Raw genomic sequence first — 22274 nt, forward strand, 5'->3', positions numbered from 1 at the left:
TGTCATTGTCTCATATTGGGGGAGGTGTAATCACTCAGCTATTATCAGCCTGTCAGCAGCAGGCAGGCAATCAGGACTGACAGCAAGGAATCATGGGAGTGCAGGCAAGGTTAAATAAGGCTGACAGTTGCGATAATGATGATTATATTATAAATTAAGATGTGATGATAAGGAAGAATAAAAGACATGGCCTGAAAGAATATTCAGTTTAACACCATCTCGTTCCCCTCACATCCTTTAAATTGCCCATTTCTATCAGACAGCATGAGAATGGACATTGAACCAGCAGGAAAGAGGGAGGGCCAGATACAAGAAACAAGTTATGGTTGTTGGATGTGAGAGTGGACGGGGGGACAGAGTGAGAATGGATGGGAAGAGAGGTCGAGAATGGGCAGTGGAAGCAGGTGAGAATAGACAGGGGGAGGGGGTGAGAATAGACAGAGGGGGGGTGAGAATAGACAGGGGGAGGGGGTAGAATAGACAGGGGGGGGTGAGAATAGACAGGGGTAGGGGGTGAGAATAGACAGGGGAAGGGGGTGAGAATAGACAGGGGGAGGGAGTGAGAATAGACAGGGGGAGGTGGTAGAATAGACAGGGTGAGGGAGTGAGAATGGACAGGGGGAGGGGTGAGAATGGATGGGGAGGGGTGAGAATGGACAGGGAGGGGTGAGAATGGATGGGGGAGGGAGTGAGGGTGGTCAGTAGAGGGGGAAAGAATGAATGGGGAGGTGAATGGACAGTGGATGGGGAGAATGGGTGTGGAGGGCTTTTTTATTCATTCACGGGATGTGGGTTTCACTGGCTGGGCCAGCATTTATTGCCCATCTCTAGTTGTCCTTGAGAAGGTGGTGGTGAGCTGCCTTCTTGAACCGCTGCAGTCCATGTGGTGTAGGTACACCCACTGTGGTGTTAGGGAGGGAGTTCCAGGATTTTGACCCAGCGACAGTGAAGGAACGGTGATATATTTCCAAGTCAGGATGGTGAGTGACTTGGAGGGGAACTTCCAGGTGGTGGTGTTCCCATGTATCTGCTGCCCTTGTCCTTCTAGATGGTAGTGGTCATGGGTTTGGAAGGTGCTGCCTAAGGAGGTTTGGTGAATCCCTGCAGTGCATCTTGTAGATGGTACACACTGCTGCTACTGTGCATCAGTGGTGGAGGGAATGAATGTTTGTGGATGTGGTGGCAAAGTGGGGGAATGAGTGTGGAGTGGGGCAAATAAGTGTGGAGTGGGGGAAATGGATGTAGATTGGGGGAATGGGTGTGGAGTTCGGGAATGGGTGTGGAGTTCGGGAATGGATGTGGAGTGGAGCAAATGGGTGTGGAGTGGGGGAATGGGGGCTGAGTGGGGGGAATGGGTGTGGAGTGGGGGGAATGGATGTGGAGTGGGGGGAATGGATGTGGAGTGGGGGGAATGGATGTGGAGTGGGGGGAATGAATGTGGAGTGGGGGGAATGAATGTGGAGTGGGGGGAATGGGTGTGGAGTGGGGGGAATGGGTGTGGAGTGGGGGGAATGAGTGTGGAGTGGGGGGAATGGATGTAGAGTGGGGGGAATGGATGTAGAGCTTGGGAATGGGTGTGGAGAGGGAGGAATGGGTGTGGAGTGGGGGGAATGGGTGTGGAGTGGGAGGAATGGGTGTGGAGTGGGGGGAATGGGTGTGGAGTTTGGGAATGGGTGTGGAGTTCAGGAATGGGTGTGGAGTGGGGGAAATGGATGTGGAGTGGGGGGAATGGGTGTGGAGTGGGGGGAATGGGTGTGGAGTGGGGGGAATGGGTGTGGATTGGGGGGAATGGGTGTGGAGTTCGGGAATGGGTGTGGAGTTCAGGAATGGGTGTGGAGTTCGGGAATGGGTGTGGAGTGGGGGGGAATACGTGTGGAGTGGGGGGAATGGGTGTGGAGTTCGGGAATGGGCGTGGAGTTCGGGAATGGGCGTGGAGTTCGGGAACGGGTGTGGAGTTCGGGAATGGGTGTGGAGTTCGGGAATGGGTGTGGAGTTCGGGAATGGGTGTGGAGTTCAGGAATGGGTGTGGAGTTCGGGAATGGGTGTGGAGTTCGGGAATGGGTGTGGAGTGGGGGAATGGGTGTGGATTTCGGGAATGGGTGTGGAGTTCGGGAATGGGTGTGGAGTTCGGGAATGGGTGTGGAGTTCGGGAATGGGTGTGGAGTTCGGGAATGGGTGTGGAGTTCGGGAATGGGTGTGGAGTGTGGGAACGGGTGTGGAGTGTGGGAATGGGTGAGGAGTGGGTGATAGATGGAGCAGGCAGAATGGGATGTAAACATGTCAATCCTGTCCACGCTGCATTATTAATAGTGACAGTCAGTCTAACAGGTCTGGTCTTTTCCTTTTGACTTGTTCCGCAGAGTTTCCTCAATAGAGAGTTTTGATTATCTCACTTTACAAAAACATAATGAATGTCGGCACCACAACTGGGATCTTGTGCCTTGCTGCAAGGTTTTCTCAATGCTGAATAAACGTTCAGTGTAAGTGCAGCAATGTTTTTAGCTGCTAAGTGCCGATAGGGCAGAATCATTCCAGATTTGCACTGAGTGCAGTATCCGACGGGAAGGGAGTGTTTTACCCGCCGGCCGCAATGGCAGCTTTCATGCTGTATCGCCCCAATTCCACCTCATTAACTACGCAGCCACAGGAAACACCGTCTCACTGGTGCGCAGCCTCTGAATCAGCCACCACGCCATTACCTTATTGCTTTCTCAGGCAGGGCACCAGATTTAAAGTTCAACTGTGCGCACAGCTCTCAATGCCCGCAGCCCAGGACTGCTCCAGTGAAGACATGAAGCCAAAAGCCAAGAAGAGTGCAGCCCCCCCACCCCCGATTCAGTGACACATCCCTGGGATGCCTTCTGGACACAGTGGGGGCCATTACCATGTGGCTCCCCCCCACACTGGCTGCAGGAGGCCCATCAGTCTCACCACTCCCACCTGGGAGGCGGTGGCAGAGGGGGTCAGTGCCAACGCTGCACACAAGAGATCGGCCATCCAGTGCAGAAAACAGATGAATGCTGCCAAGGTAAGGCAGCCATCTCATCCCTCTAAACTCACACACTCACAAGCCCATCACACATTCACTGGCATCTCACTCACTGCCAGCTCAAGGGACATCACCACTCACTCTCTCACACACACCCTCACATCTCCATCTGGCCTCATCTCCTCTGGAGACTGCCTCCTCAGCCCTCACCATCTTCAGGCCACTTGCACAGATCAACATGTGTCCCCCACACACCCCCTGGGATACCCCCCTTCCCCAGTACAGCCCTCGCCCTGCAGCCTGAGGCCACTCCTCCCTCTTCCCCAAACAAGCCCTAGCCCTGCAGCCATTGAAAAGCCGCCCCTGCCTTACGGCTGGTCTGGTAGGTAGAGAGCTGCCCGTGTGCCTCCCTAACAGTGATGTGGTGCTGTCTGTGAAGCCTGGCACTGATGACTGTGAGTGCTGCCCGAAGCAAGATAGGCAAACAAACCTCGAATCCCTGAGTGAACTGCAGCTCACCAGGTCCACGTTGTTTATGTACAGCTGTGAAACACGTCGGCGTGTGAACATCCTGACATGATTAAATGATGTGAAAGTATTGAAATAAGGTTTCTGATGTATGGCTGGGGGAAACACAGCCCCAGCACTGATGGGCAGAGCGGACAATCACAAACTGGTTTCACAATGACATGAAACTGATTTTTGAGCTTCTAGCCATACCACCCCACCCTGCCCACCATGATGCCTGATGCCAACGGAGCCAAAATGTTCTGGACTATGTATTACAGATGTGAAAAATTCAGGGCTCAAAAATGTATGTGGTTGGTTAGGCCACTGTTTTATCTGCACTTTGTTCACACTCTGTTCTGCACACAATCGGGCAAAGAAACAACAACGTAACGCTGTTGTTACACAATGGTGACACACTGTTACCACTGTCACTCACTGTTACCAATGCCACTCACTGTTACCATTGCCACTCATTGTTACCACTGTCACTCACTGTTACCACTGCCACTCACTGTTACCATTGCCAATCACTGTTATCACTGTCACACGCTGTTACCAATGCCACTCACTGTTACCATTGCCAATCACTGTTATCACTGTCACACACTGGGCTCACTGTCACATGCTGTTACCACTGTCACATGCCATTACCACTGCCACTCACTGTTACCACTGCCACTCACTGTTACCACTGCCACACGCTGTTACCACTGCCACATGCCGTTACCACTGCCACTCACTGTTATCAGTGCCACTCACTGTTACCACTGACACACACTGGGCCCACTGCCACACACTGTTACCACTGTCACATAGTGGGCCCAATGTCACATGCTGTGACCACTGTCACACGCTGTTACCACTGTCACACGCGGTTACCAGTGCCAGTCACTGTTACCCGTGCCACTCACTGTTACCACTGCCACTCGCTGTTACCACTGTCACACGCTGTTACCACTGTCACACGCTGTTACCACTGTCACACTCTATTACCACTGGGACTCACTGTTACCACTGCCACTCACTGTAACCACTGTCAAATGCTGTTACCACTGTAATATGCTTTTACCACTGCCACTCACTATTACCACTGCCACTCACTGTTATCACTGTCACCACAGTCACTCACTGTTATGACTGCCTCTCCCTGTTACCACTGCCAGTGACTGTTACCACTGCCACATACTGTTAGCACTGCCACATACTGTTACCACTGTCACACGTTGCTACCACTGTCAAACTGTGTGTCCACTGTCACACGCTGTTACCACTGATAGTCACTGTTACCACTGCCATTCACTGTAACCACTGTCCAACGCTGTTACCACTGTAATAGGATGTTACCACTGCCACTCACTGTTACCACTGCCACTCACTTTTGCCACTGTCACCACTGCAACTCACTATTACCACTGCCACTCACTGTTATCACTGTCACCACAGTCACTTACTGTTATGACTGCCTCTCCCTGTTACCACTGCCAGTGACTGTTACCACTGCCACATACTGTTACCACAGTGACTCACTGTTACCACTGTAACACAATGCCACTCACTGTTATCACTGTCACACACTCGGCCCACAGTCACATGCTTTTACCAATGTCACATGCTGTTACCACTGCCATTCATTGTTACCACTGCCACTCACTGTTATCACTGTCACACGCTGTTACCATTGCCAAAAACTGTAACAACTGTCACTCACTATTACCACTTTTACTCACTTTTACCACTGCCACTCACTGTTACCACTGCCACACACAGGACCCACTGTCACACGCTGTTACCACTGCCACACGCTGTTACCACTGCCAGTCACAGTTACCATTGTCACTCACTGTTACCACTGCCACTCACTGTTACCACTGCCACTCACTGTTACCACTGTCACACACTGGGCCCACAGTCACACGCTTTTACCAATGTCACATGCTGTTACCACTGCCATTCATTGTTACCACTGCCACTCACTGTTATCACTGTCACACGCTGTTACCACTGCCAAAAAATGTGACAACTGTAACTCGCTATTACCACTTTTACTCACTGTTACCACTGTTACTCACTTTTACCACTGCCACTCACTGTTTTGACTGCAACTCATTGTTACCACTGGCAAACACAGGGCCCGCTGTCACACGCTGTTACCACTGCAACACGCTGTTACCACTGCTAGTCACTGTTACCACTGTCACTCACTGTAACCACTGTAATAGGATGTTACCACTGCCACTCACTGTTACCACTGCCACTCACTTTTGCCACTGTCACCATTGTCACTCACTGTTACCACTGCCTCTCCCTGTTACCACTGCAACTGACTGTTACCACTGCCACTCACTGTTACCACTGCCACACACTGGGCCCACTGTCACACGCTGTTACCACTGTCACATGCTGTTAACACTGCCACTCCCTGTTTCCACTGTGACTCAATGTTACCACTGTCACTCACTGTAACCACTGTCACTCACTGTTACCACTGACACACAGTGGGCCCACTGTCACATGCTGTTACCACTGTCATACGCTGTTACCAGTGTCACTCACTGTTACCACTGCTACTCACTGTTACCACTGCCACTCACTGTTACCACTGCCACATACTTTTACCACTGCCACTCACTGTTACCATTGCCACTCACTGTTACCACTGTCACACAGTGGGCCCACTGTCACATGCTGTTACCACTGTCACACGCTGTTACCAGTGCCACTCACTGTTACCACTGCTACTCACTGTTACCACTGCCACTCCCTGTTACCACTGCCACTCACTGTTACCACTGTCACATGCTGTTACCACTGTCACACACGGTTACCACTGTCACTCACGGTTACCACTGTCACTCACTGTTGCAACTGCCACTCGCTGTTACCACTGCCACTCACTATTACCACTGTTATTCACTTTTACCACAGCCACTCAATGTTATCACTGTCACACGCTGTTACCACTGTCACATGCTGTACCACTGTCACACGCTGTTACCACTGTCACATGCTGTTACCACTGTCACACGCTGTACCACTGTCACACGCTGTTACCACTGTCACATGCTGTTACCACTGTCACACGCTGTACCACTGTCACACACTGTTACCACTGCCACTCGCTGTTACCACTGCAACTCGCAGTTACCACTGTCACACGCTGTTACAATTGCCACTCACTGTTCCCACTGCCACTCACTGTTACGACTGCCACATGCTGTTTCCACTGCCACTCACTGTTAACACTGTCACACTGTGGGTCCACTGTCACACACTTTTACAACTGCTAGTCACTGTTACCACTGCCACTCACTGTAACCACTGTCAAACGCTGTTACCACTGTAATATGCTGTTACCACTGTCACCCACTGTTACCACTGTCACTCACTGTTACCACTGTCACCACTGTCACTCACAGTTATGACTGCCTCTCCCTGTTACCACTGCCACTGCCTGTTACCACTGCCACATACTGTTACCACTGCCACTCGCTATTACCACTGCCACTCAATGTTACCACTGTCACTCACTGTTACCACAGTCACTCACTGTTACCACTGTAACACGCTGTTACCACTGCCACTCACTGTTACCACTGCCACTCACTGTTACCACTGCCACTCACTGTTATCACTGCCACACACTGGGCCCACAGTCACATGCTTTTACCAATGTCACATGCTGTTACCACTGCCATTCATTGTTACCACTACCACTCACTGTTATCACTGTCACACGCTGTTACCACTGTCAAGAACTGTAACAACTGTCACTCACTATTACCACATTTACTCACTGTTACCATTGTTACTCACTTTTACCATTGCCACTCACTGTTATGACTGTCACTCACTGTTACCACTGCCACACGCTGTTACCACTGCCAGACACAGTTACCACTGCCACTCACTGTTACCACTGCCACTCGCTGTTACCACTGCCACTCGCTGTTACCACTGTCACCCACTGTTACCACTGTCACACTTTGTGTCCATTGTCACACGCTGTTACCACTGCCACTCACTGTTACCACTGCCATTCACTGTTATCACTGTCACACACTGGGCCCACTGTCACACGCTGTGACCACAGTCCCACGCTGTTACCACTGCCAGACACAGTTACCACTGCCACTCACTGTTATGACTGCCACTCACTGTTACCAGTGCCACACACTGGGCCCACTGTCACACTCTGTGACCACAGTCCCACGCTGTTACCACTGCCAGACACAGTTACCACTGCCACTCACTGTTATGACTGCCACTCACTGTTACCAGTGCCACACATTGTTAGCACTGTCACTCACTTTTACGACTGTCACTCACTGTTAACAGTGACACTCACTGTTACCACTGCCACTCACTGTTACTAATGCCACTCACTGTTACTAATTCCACTCACTGTTATCAATGTCACACACTGGGCCCACTGCCACACGCTGTTACCACTGACATCACTTTTACCACTGCCACTAACCATTACCACTGTTACACACTGGGCCCACTGTCACATACTGTTACCACTGTCACACGTTGTTACCACTGCCAATCACTGTTACCACTGCCACGCACTGTTACCAGTGTCACACAATGAAACCACTGTCACACGCTGTTACTACTGCTCAGAAATGTATGTGGTTGATTAGGCCACTGTTTTAACTGCACTTTGTTCACACTCTGTTCCCCACACAATCGGGAAAAGAAACAACAACGTAACGCTGTTGCTACATACTGGTGGCACACTGTCACCACTGTCACTCACTGTTGCCACTGCCACTAACTCTTACCACTGTCACTCACTGTTACCACTGCCACTCACAGTTACCACTGTCACACACTGGGCCCACAGTCACATGCTTTTACCAATGTCACATGCTGTTACCACTGCCATTCATTGTTACCACTGCCACTCACTGTTATCACTGTCACACGCTGTTACCACTGCCAAAACATGTGACAACTGTAACTCGCTATTACCACTTTTACTCACTGTTACCACTGTTACTCACTTTTACCACTGCCACTCACTGTTTTGACTGCCACTCATTGTTACCACTGGCACACACAGGGCCCGCTGTCACACGCTGTTACCACTGCTAGTCACTGTTACCACTGTCACTCACTGTAACCACTGTAATAGGATGTTACCACTGCCACTCACTTTTACCACTGCCTCTCCCTGTTACCACTGCAACTGACTGTTACCACTGCCACTCGCTATTACCACTGCCACTCACTGTTACCACTGCTACACACTGGGCCCACTGTCACACGCTGTTACCACTATCACACGCTGTTACCAGTGTCACTCACTGTTACCACTGCTACTCACTGTTACCACTGCCACTCCAGTTACCACTGCCACTCACTGTTACCACTGCCACATACTTTTACCACTGCCACTCACTGTTACCATTGCCACTCGCTGTTACCACTGTCACACGCTGTTACCACTGTCACACGCTGTACCACTGTCACATGCTGTTACCACTGTCACATGCTGTTACCACTGTCACACGCTGTACCACTGTCACACAATGTTACCACTGCCACTCACTATTACCACTGCCACTCACTGTTACCACTGCCACTCGCTGTTACCACTGCAACTCGCAGTTACCACTGTCACACGCTGTTACAATTGCCACTCACTGTTGCAACTGCCACTCACTGTTGCGACTGCCACATGCTGTTTCCACTGCCACTCACTGTTAACACTGTCATACTGTGGGTCCACTGTCACACACTTTTACAACTGCTAGTAACTGTTACCACTGCCACTCACGGTAACCACTGTCAAACGCTGTTACCACTGTAATATGCTGTTACCACTGCCACTCACTATTACCACTGCCACTCACTGTTACCACTGTTACCACTGTCACTCACAGTTATGACTGCCTCTCCCTGTTACCACTGCCACTGACTGTTACCACTGCCACATACTGTCACCACTGCCACTCGCTATTACCACTGCCACTCAATGTTACCACTGTCACTCACTTTTACCACGGTCACCACTGTCACTCACTGTTGCCACTGCCTCTCCCTGTTACCACTGCGACTGACTGTTACCACTGCCACTCTATATTACCACTGCCACTCACTGTTACCATTGCCACTCACTGTTACCACTGAAGCACACTGGGCCCACTGTCACATGCTGTTACCACTGTGACATGCCGTTACCACTGCCACTCACTGTTACCACTGCCACATGCCGTTACCACTGCCACTCACTGTTACCACTGCCACATGCCGTTACCACTGCCACTCATGGTTACCACTGCCACTCACTGTTACCACTGACACACACTGGGCCCACTGCCACACACTGTTATCACTGTCACATAGTGGGCCCACTGTCACATGCTGTTACCACTGTCACACGCTGTTACCACTGTCACACGCTGTTATCACTGCCAATCACTGTTACCACTGCCACTCGCTGTTACCATTGCCACTTGCTGTTACCACTGTCACACGATGTTACCACTGCCACTCACTATTATCACTGGCACTCGCTGTTACCACTGCAACTCGCAGTTACCATTGCCACTCGCTGTTACCACTGTCACACGATGTTACCACTGTCACATGCTGTTACCACTGCCACACGCTGTTACCACTGCCAGTCACTGTTACCACTGCAACTCGCAGTTACCATTGCCACTCGCTGTTACCACTGTCACACGATGTTACCACTGTCACATGCTGTTACCACTGTCACACGATGTTACCACTGCCACTCACTATTACCACTGCCACTCGCTGTTACTACTGCAACTCGCAGTTACCACTGTCACTCGCTGTTACCACTGTCACACACTGTTACCACTATCGCATGCTGTTAACACTGCCACTCCCTGTTTCCACTGTGACTCAATGTTACCACTGTCGCTCACTGTAACCACTGTCACTCACTGTTATGACTGCCTCTTCATGTTACCACTGCCACCGACTGTTAGCACTGCAACATACTTTTACCACTGCCACTCACTGTTACCACTGTCACACGCTGTCACCACTGTCACACGCTGTTACCACTGTCACTCACTCTTACCACTGTCACTCACTGTTACCACTGCCACTCACTGTTGCCACTGCCACTCGCTGTTACGAGCACCACTCACTGTTACCCGTGCCACTCGCTGTTACCACTGTCACTCGCTGTTACCACTGTCACACGCTGTTACCACTGCCAATCACTGTTACCACTGCCACTCGCTGTTACCATTGCCACTCGCTGTTACCACTGTCACACGCTGTTACCACTGCCACTCACTATTACCACTGCCACACACTGTTACCACTGTCACTCACTATTACCGCTGCCACTCACTGTTACCACTGTCACCACTGTCACTCACTGTTATGACCGCCTCTCCTTGTTACCACTGCCACTGACTGTTACCACTGCCACATACTGTTACCACTGCCAGTCGCTATTACCACTGCCATTCACTGTTACCACTGTCACCACTGTCACTCACTCTTACCAGTGCCTCTCCCTGTTACCACTGCCACTGCCTATTACCACTGCCACATACTGTTACCACTGTCACATGCTGTTACCATTGTCAAACTGTATGTCCACTGTCACACGCTGTTACCACTGCTAGTCACTGTTACCACTGCCATTCACTGTAACCACTGTCCAACGCTGTTACCACTGTATTATGATGTTACCACTGCCACTCACTGTTACCACTGCCACTCACCTTTACCACGGTCACCACTGTCACTCACTGTTACCACTGCCTCTCCCTGTTACCACTGCGACTGACTGTTACCACTGCCACTCGCTATTACCACTGCCACTCACTGTTACCACTGCCACTCACTGTTACCACTGCCACACACTGTGCGCACTGTCACACGCTGTTACCGCTGTCACATGCTGTTACCACTATCACATGCTGTTAACACTACTACTCCCTGTTTCCACTGTGACTCAATGTTACCACTGTCACTCACTGTAACCACTGTCACTCACTGTTATGACTGCCTCTTCATGTTACCATTGCCACTGACTGTTACCACTGCCAGATACTTTTACCACTGCCACCCACTGTTACCATTGCCACTCACTGTTACCACTGTCACACACTGGGCCCACTGCCACACACTGTTACCAGTGCCACTCACTGTTACCACTGCTACACGCTGGTACCACTGCCACTCACTGTTACCACTGTTATTCACTTTTACCACTGCCACTCAATGTTATTACTGTCACACACTGGGCCCACTGTCACATGCTGTTACCACTGTCCCACGCTGTTACCAATGCCGCTCACTGTTACCATTGCCAATCACTGTTATCACTGTCACACACTGGGCTCTCTGTCACATTCTGTTACCACTGTCACATGCCGTTACCACTGCCACTCACTGTTACCACTGCCACTCACTGTTAACACTGCCATACGCTGTTACCACTGCCACATGCCGTTACCACTGCCACTCATTGTTACCACTGACACACACTGGGCCCACTGCCACTTACTGTTACCACTGTCACTCACTGTTACCACTGCCACTCAGTGTTACCACTGTAACACGCTGCTACCACTGCCACTCACTGTTACCACTGCCCCACACTGTTACCACTGCCACTCACTGTTACCACTGCCACTCACTGTTATCACTGTCACACGCTGGGCCCACAGTCACATCCGTTTACCAATGTCACATGCTGTTACCACTGCCATTCATTGTTACCACTACCAGTCACTGTTATCACTGTAACACGCCGTTACCACTGCCAAAAACAGTAACAACTGTCACTCACTATTACCACGTATACTCACTGTTACCACTGTAATTCACTTTTACCACTGCGACTCACTGTTATGATTGCCACTCACTGTTACCACTGCCACACACAGGGCCCACTGTCACATGCTGTTACCACTGCCACACGGTGTTACCACTGCCAGACACAGTTACCACTGCCACTCACTGTTACCACTGTCACTCACTGTTACCACTGCCTGTCACAGTTATCACTGTCACACGCTGTTACCACTGTCACACTTTGGACCACTGTCACACTCTGCTACCATGGCTAGTCACTGTTACCACTGCCTCTCCCTGTTACCACTGCCACTGACTGTTACCACCGCCACATACTGTTACCACAGCCAGTCGTTATTACCACTGCCATTCACTGTTACCACTGTCACCACTGTCAATCACTGTTACCACTGCCTCTCCCTGTTACCACTGCCACTGACTGTTACCACTGTCACACGCTGTTACCACTGTCAAACTGTGGGTCCACTGTCACACGCTGTTACCAATGCCACTCACTGTTACCATTGCCAATCATTGTTATCACTGTCACACACTGGGCTCAATGTCACATGCTGTTACCACTGTGACTTTCCGTTACCACTGCCACTCACTGTTACCACTGCCACATGTCGTTACCACTGCCACTCACGGTTACCACTGCCACACACTATTACCACTGTCACATAGTGGGCCCACTGTCACATGCTGTTACCACTGTCACACGCTGTTACCACTGTCACACGCTGTTACCACTGCCAATCACTGTTACCACTGCCAGTCACTGTAACCATTGCCACTCGCTGTTACCACTGTCACACGATGTTACCACTGTCACATGCTGTTACCACTGTCACACGCTGTTACCACTGCCAATCACTGTTACCACTGTCACACGCTGTTACCACTGTCACACGATGTTACCACTGCCACACGCTGTTACCACTATCACATGCTGTTAACACTGCCACTCCGTTTCCACTGTGACTCAATGTTACCACTGTCACTCACTGTAACCACTGTCACTCACTGTTATGACTGCCTCTTCATGTTACCACTGCCACCGACTGTTACCACTGCAACATACTTTTACCACTGCCACTCACTGTTACCACTGCCACTCACTGTTACCACTGCCATTCGCTGTTACCACTGCAGCCCGCAGTTGCCACTGTCACACTCTGTTACCATTGCCACTCACTGTTACCACTGCCACTCATTGTTATCCCTGTCACACTGTCGGTCCATTGCCACTCGCTGTTACCACTGCTAGTCACTGTAACCACTGCCACTCACTGTAACCACTGTCAAACGCTGTTATCACTGTAATATGCTGTTTCCACAGCCACTCACTATTACCACTGCCACTCATTGTTACCACTGTCACCACTGTTACTCACTGTTATGACTGCCTCTCCCTGTTAGCACTGCCACTGACTGTTACCACTGCCACTGACTGTTACCACTGCCACACGCTATTACCACTGCCCCTCACTGTTACCACTGTCACTCACTGTTACCACTGTCACTCACTGTTACCACTGTAACACGCTGTTACCACTGCCACTCACTGTTATCACTGTCACACACTGGGCCCACAGTCACATGCTTTTACCAATGTCACATGCTTTTACCACTGCCATTCATTGTTACCACTGCCACTCACAGTTATCACTGTCACACGCTGTTATCACTGCCAAAAACTGTAACAACTGTCATTCGCTTTTACCACTTTTACTCACTGTTACCACTGTTACTCACTTTTACCAGTGCCACACACTGTTATGACTGCCACTCACTGTTACCACTGCCACACACAGGGCCCACTGTCACATGCTGTTACCACTGCCAGACACAGTTACCACTGCCACTCACTGTTACCACTGTCACACACTGTTACCACTGCCAGTCACAGTTATCACTGTCACACGCTGTTACCACTGTCACACTGTGGGTCCACTGTCACACGCTGCTACCACGGATAGTCACTGTTACCATTCCCTCTCCCTGTTATCACTACCACTGACTGTTACCACAGCCAGTCGCTATTACCACTGCCATTCACTGTTACCACTGTCACCACTGTCAATCACTGTTACCACTGCCTCTCCCTGTTACCACCGCCACTGACTGTTACCATTGTCAAACTGTAGGTCCACTGTCACACGCTGTTACCAATGCCACTCACTCTTACCATTGCCAATCACTGTTATCAGTGTCACACACTGGGCTCACTGTCACATGCTGTTACCACTGTCACATGCCGTTGCCACTGCCACTCACTGTTACCACTGCCACTCACTGTTTCCACTGCCACATGCTGTTACCAGTGCCACATGCCATTACCACTGCCACATGCCGTTACCACTGCCACTCACTGTTACCACTGCCACTCACTGTTACCACTGACACACACTGGGCCCACTGCCACACACTGTTACCACTGACACACACTGGGCCCACTGTCACATGCTGTTACCACTGTAACACGCTGTTACCAGTGCCACTTACTGTTACCCGTGCCACTCACTGTTACCACTGCCACTCGTTGTTACCACTGTCACACGCTGTTACCACTGTCACACACTGTTACCAGTGCCAGTTACTGTTACCCGTGCCACTCACTGTTACTACTGCCACACGCTGTTACCACTGTCACGCACTGTTACCACTGTCACACAGTGGGCCCACTGTCATAGGCTGTTACCAGTGCCACTCACTGTTACCACTGCCATTCACTGTTACCACTGTAACCACTGTCAATCACTGTTACCACTGCCTCTCCCTGTTACCACTGCCACTGACTGTTACCACTGTCCATCTGTGGGTCCACTGTCACACGCTGTTACCACTGCCACTCACTGTTTCCATTGACAATCACTGTTATCATGGTCACACACTGGGCTCCCTGTCACATGCCGTTACCAATGCCACTCACTGTTACTACTGCCACTCACTGTTTCCACTGCCACACACTGTTACCAGTGCCATATGCCGTTACCACTGCCACTCACGGTTACCACTGTTACCACTGACACACACTGGGCCCACTGCCACACACTGTTACCACTGTCTCATAGTGGGCCCACTGTCACATGCTGTTACCACTGTCACACACTGTTACCACTGTCACACGCTGTTACCAGTGCCACTCACTGTTACCACTGCCACTCACTGTTACCACTGTCACACGCTGTTACCACTGTCACTCACTCTTACCACTGTCACTCACTGTTACCCGTGCCACTCATTGTTACCACTGCCACTCGCTGTCACCACTGTCACACGCTGTCACCACTGTCACACGCTGTTACCACTGTCACACGCTGTTACCACTGCCAATCACTGTTACCACAGTCACTCACTGTTACCACTGTCACACGCTGTTACCACTGTCACACGCTGTTACCACTGTCACTCACTCTTACCACTGTCACTCACTGTTACCACTGCCACTCACTGTTGCCACTGCCACTCGCTTTTACGAGTGCCACTTACTATTACCCGTGCCACTCTCTGTTACCACTGCCACTCGCTGTTACCACTGTCACACGCATTTACCACTGTCACACGCTGTTACCACTGTCACACGCTGTTACCACTGCCAATCACTGTTACCACTGCCACTCGCTGTTACCATTGCCACTCGCTGTTACCACTGTCACATGCTGTTACCACTGCCACTCACTATTACCACTGCCACTCGCTGTTACCACTGCAACTCGCAGTTGCCACTGCCACTCACTGTTATCACTGTCACACACTGGGCCCACAGTCACATGCTTTTACCAATGTCGCATGCTGTTAACACTGCCATTCATTGTTACCACTGCCACTCACAGTTATCACTGTCACATGCTGTTACCACTGCCAAAAACTGTAACAACTGTCACTTGCTTTTACTACTTTTACTCACTGTTACCACTGTTACTCACTTTTACCAGTGCCACACACTGTTATGACTGCCACTCACTGTTACCACTGCCACACACAGGGCCCACTGTCACACGCTGTTACCACTGCCACACGCTTTTACCACTGCCAGACACCGTTACCACTGCAACTCACTGTTACCACTGTCACTCACTGTTACCATTGCCAGTCACAGTTATCACTGTCACACGTTATTACCACGGCTAGTCACTGTTACCACTGCCTTTCCCTGTTACCACTGCCACATACTGTTACCACTGCCAGTCGCTATTACCACTGCCATTCACTGTTACCACTGTCACCACTGTCAATCACTGTTACCACTGCATCTCCCTGTTACCACTGCCATTGACTGTTACCAGATACTGTTACCACTATCACACACTGTTACCACTGTCAAACTGTGGGTCCACTGTCACATGCTGTTTCCACTGCTACTCACTGTTACCACTGCCACTCACTGTAACCACTGTCCAACGCTGTTACCACTGTAATATGATGTTACCACTGCCACTCACTGTTACCACTGCCACTCACTTTTACCACTGTCACCACTGCCTCTCCTTGTTACCACTGCGACTGACTCTTACCACTGCCACTCGCTATTCCCACTGCCACTCACTGTTACCACTGCCACTCACTGTTACCACCGTCACACACTTGGCCCACTGCCACACACTGTTACCGCTGTCACACAGTGGGCCCACTGTCACATGCTGTTACCACTGTCACACGCTGTTACCAGTGCCACTCACTGTTACCACTGCTACACGCTGGTACCACTGCCACTCACTGTTACCACTGTTATTGACTTTTACCACTGCCACTCAATGTTATTACTGTCACACACTGGGCCGACTGTCACATGCTGTTACCACTGTCCCACGCTGTTACCAATGCCACTCACTGTTACCATTGCCAATCACTGTTATCACTGTCACACACTGGGCTCACTGTCACATGCTGTTTCCACTGTCACATGCTGTTACCACTGCCACTCACTGTTACCACTTCCACTCACTGTTACCACTGCCACACGCTGTTACCACTGCCACATGCCGTTCCCACTACCACTCACTGTTACCACTGCCACTCACTGTTATCACTGACACACACTGGGCCCACTGCCACTCACTGTTATCACTGTCACTCACTGTTACCACAGTCACTCACTGTTACCACTGTAACACGCTGTTACCACTGCCACTCACTGTTACGACAGTCACTCACTGTTACCACTGTAACACGCTGTTACCACTGCCACTCACTGTTACCACTGCCACTCGCTGTTACCACTGTCACACACTGTTACCACTGTCACACGCTGTTACTACCGTCACACGCTGTTACCACTGCCAATCACTGTTACCACTGCCACTCGCTGTTACGACTGCCACTCACTGTTACCACTGCCATTCATTGTTAACACTGTCACACTGTGAATCCACTGTCACACACTGTTACAAGTGCTAGTAACTGTTACCACTGCCACACACTGTTACCACTGTCACCACTGCCACTCACTGTTATGACTACCTCTCCCTGTTACCACTGCCACTGACTGTTAAAACTGCCACATACTGTTACCACTGCCACTCGCTATTACCACTGCCGCTCACTGTTACCACTGCCACTCACTGTTATCACTGCCACACACAGGGCCCACTGTCACACGCTGTTACCACTGCCGCACGCTGTTACCACTGCCAGACACAGTTACCACTGCCACTCACTGTTACCACTGTCACTCACTGTTACCACTGCCATTCACAGTTATCACTGTCACACGCTGTTACCACTGCCACACTGTGGGTCCACTGTCACACGCTGCTACCACGGCTTGTCACTGTTACCACTGCCTCTCCCTGTTACCACTGCGACTGACTGTTACCACTGCCACTCGCTATTACCACTGCCACTCACTGTTACCACTGCCACACACTGGGCCCACTGTCACACGCTGTTACCGCTGTCACATGCTGTTACCACCGCCACTCCCTGTTTCCACTGTGACTCAATGTTACCACTGTCACTCACTGTAACCACTGTCACTCACTGTTATGACTGCCTCTTCCTATTACCACTGCCACTGACTGTTACCACTACCACATACCTTTAACACTGCCACTCACTGTTACCATTGCCACTCACTGTTACCACTGTTACACTCTGGGCCCACTGCCAAACAATGTTACCACTGTCACACAGTGGGCCCACTGTCACATGATGTTACCACTGTCACACGCTGTTACCACTGCCACTCACTGTTACCACTGTCACTCACTGTTACCACTGCCACTCACTGTTGGCACTGCCACTCACTGTTGCCACTGCCACTCGCTGTTACAACTGTCACATGATGTTGCCACTGCCATTCACCGTTACCACTGTCACCCACTTTTACCACTGCCACTCGCTGTTACCACTGTCACACGCTTTTACCAATGTCACACGCTGTTACCACTGCCACTCACTGTTACCACTGCCACTCACTGTTACTACTGCCATTCACTGATACCACTGTCACAACTTGGGTCCACTGTCACATGCTGTTACCACTGCCACTCACTGTTACCACTGCCATTCACTGTTACCACTGCCACTCACTGTTGCCACTGCCACTCGCTGTTACCCGTGCAACTCACTGTTACCCGTGCCACTCACTGTTACCACTGCCACTCGCTGTCACCACTGTCACACGCTGTCACCACTGTCACACGCTGTTACCACTGTCACACGCTGTTACCACTGCCAATCACTGTTACCACTGCCAATCACTGTTACCACTGCCACTCGCTGTTACTATTGCCACTCGCTGTTACCACTGTCACACGCTGTTACCACTGCCACTCACTATTACCACTGCCACACACTGTTACCAATGCCACTCACTGTTACCACTGTCACACGCTGTTACCACTGTCACACGCTGTTACCACTGTCACTCACTGTTACCACTGCCACTCACTGTTGCCACTGCCACTCGCTTTTACGAGTGCCACTTACTATTACCCGTGACACTCACTGTTACCACTGCCACTCGCTGTTACCACTGTCACACGCAGTTACCACTGTCACCTGCTCTTACCAGTGTCACACGCTGTTACCACTGCCAATCACTGTTACCACTGCCACTCGCTGTTACCATTGCCACTCGCTGTTACCACTGCCACTCACTATTACCACTGCCAATCACTGTTACCACTGCCACTCGCTGTTACCATTGCCACTCGCTGTTACCACTGTCACATGCTGTTACCACTGCCACTCACTATTACCACTGCCACTCGCTGTTACCACTGCAACTCGCAGTTGCCACTGTCACACGCTGTTACCATTGCCACTCACTGTTACCACTGCCACTCACTGTTATCCCTGTCACACTGTCGGTCCACTGCCATACGCTGTTACCACTGCTAGTCACTGTAACCACTGCCACTCACTGCAACCACTGTCAAACGCTGTTACCACTGTAATATGCTGTTTCCACTGCCACTCACTATTACCACTGCCACTCATTGTTACCACTGTCACCACTGTTACTCACTGTTATGACTGCCTCTCCCTGTTACCACTGCCACTGACTGTTACCAGTGCCACATACTATTACCCGTGCCGCTCGCTGTTACCACTGTCACTCACTGTTACCACTGTCACTCACTGTTACCACTGTCACTGACTCTTACCACTGCCACATACTGTTACCACTGTCACACGCTGTTACCACTGTCAAACCGTGGGTCCACTGTCCAACGCTGTTACCACTGTAATATGATGTTACCACTGCCACTCACTGTTACCATTTCCTCTCCCTGTTACCACTGCGACTGACTGTTACCACTGCCACTCGCTATTACCACTGCCACTCACTGTTACCACTGCCACGCACTGGGCACTGTCACACGCTGTTACCGCTGTCACATGCTGTTACCACTGCCACTCCCTGTTTCCACTGTGACTCAATGTTACCACTGTCACTCACTGTAACCACTGTCACTCACTGCCTCTTCCTGTTACCACTGCCACTGACTGTTAGCACTGCCACATACCTTTAACACTGCCACTCACTGTTACCATTGCCACTCACTGTTACCACTGTCACACACTGGACCCACTGCCAAACAATGTTACCACTGTCACACAGTGGGCCCACTGTCACATGATGTTACCACTGCCACTCACTGTTACCACTGTCACACAGTGGGCCCACTGTCACATGATGTTACCACTGTCACACGCTGTTACCACTGCCACTCACTGTTACCACTGTCACTCACTGTTACAACTGTCACATGATGTTACCACTGCCATTCACCGTTACCACTGTCACCCACTATTACCACTGCCACTCGTTGTTACCACTGTCACACGCTTTTACCAATGTCACATGCTGTTACCACTGCCACTCACTGTTATCACTGCCACTCACTGTTACTACTGCCATTCACTGATACCACTGTCACAACTTGAGTCCACTGTCACACGCTGTTACCACTGCCACTCACTGTTACCACTGCCATTCACTGTTATGACTGTCACACAATGGGCCCACTGTCACATGCTGTTACCACTGCCACTCACTGTTACCACAGACACTCACTTTTATTACTGACACACACTGGGCCCACTGTCACATCCTGTTACCACTGTCAAAAGCTGTTACAACTGTCACTCACTTTTACCACTGTTAATCACTTTTACCACTGCAACTCGCTGTTATGACTGCCACTCACTGTTACCACTGCCACACATTGTTACCACTGTCACACACTGGGCCCACTGTCACACGCTGTGACCACTGTCCCACGCTGTTACCACTGCCATTCACTCTTACCACTGCCTCACGCTGTTACCACTGCCATTCACTGTTACCACTTCCACTCGCTGTTACCACTGCCATTCGCTGTTACCAACGTCACCATTGGCAGACACTGTTACCAGTACCACTCACTCTTACCACTGCCACTCAGTCTTACCACTGCCACACTCTTTTACCACTGCCACACGCTATTACCACTGCCACACGCCGTTACCACTGCCTCACGCTGTTACCACTGCCACTCACTGTTACCACTGCCACTCTGTTACCACTGTCACACCCTGTTACCACTGTCACATGCTGTTCCCACTGCCACTCACTTTTACCACTGTCACTCACTGTTAACAGTGACACTCACTGTTGCCACTATCACTCACTGTTACCACTGCCACTCACTGTTACTAATGCCGCTCACTGTTACCAATGTCACACACTGGGCCCACTGCCACACGCTGTTACCACTGACATCACTTTTACCACTGCCACTAACCATTACCACTGTTACACACTAGGCCCACTGTCCCACAATATTACCACTGTCACACGTTGTTACCACTGCCAATCACTGTTACCACTGCCACTCACTGTTACCACTGTGACACAATGAAACCACTGTCACACGCTGTTACCACTGCTCAGAAATGTATGTGGTTGATTAGGCCACTGTTTTATCTGCACTTTGTTCACACTCTGTTCCCCACACAATCGGGTAAAGAAACAACAACGTAACGCTGTTGTTACACACTGGTGACACACTGTTACCACTGCCACTCACTGTTACCACTGTCACTCACTGTTACCACTGTCACTCACTGTTACCACTGTCACTCACTGTTACCACCGCCACTCACTGTTACCACTGTCAGTCAGTTACCACCGCCAGTCAGTTACCACTGCCACACACTGTAACCACTGCCACACACTGTTTCCACTGCCACACACTGGGCCCACTGTCACACACTGGGCCCATTGTCACCCGCTGTTACTAATGCCACACGCTGCTACCATTGCCAATCACTGTTACCAGTGCTACTCAACGTTAACACTGTCACACACTGGGCCCACAGTCACACGCTGTTATCACTGTCACACGCTGTTACCGCTGCCAGTCACTGTTACCACTGCCAGTCACTGTTACCACTGCCACTCACAGTAACCACTGCCACTCACAGTAACCACTGTCACACACTGGGCCTGTGACATGCTGTTACCACGGCTCCAAGCCGT

This window comes from Cetorhinus maximus, chromosome 7, assembly GCF_964194155.1.
Source record: "Cetorhinus maximus chromosome 7, sCetMax3.hap1.1, whole genome shotgun sequence".
In the NCBI taxonomy this organism is placed as follows: domain Eukaryota; kingdom Metazoa; phylum Chordata; class Chondrichthyes; order Lamniformes; family Cetorhinidae; genus Cetorhinus; species Cetorhinus maximus.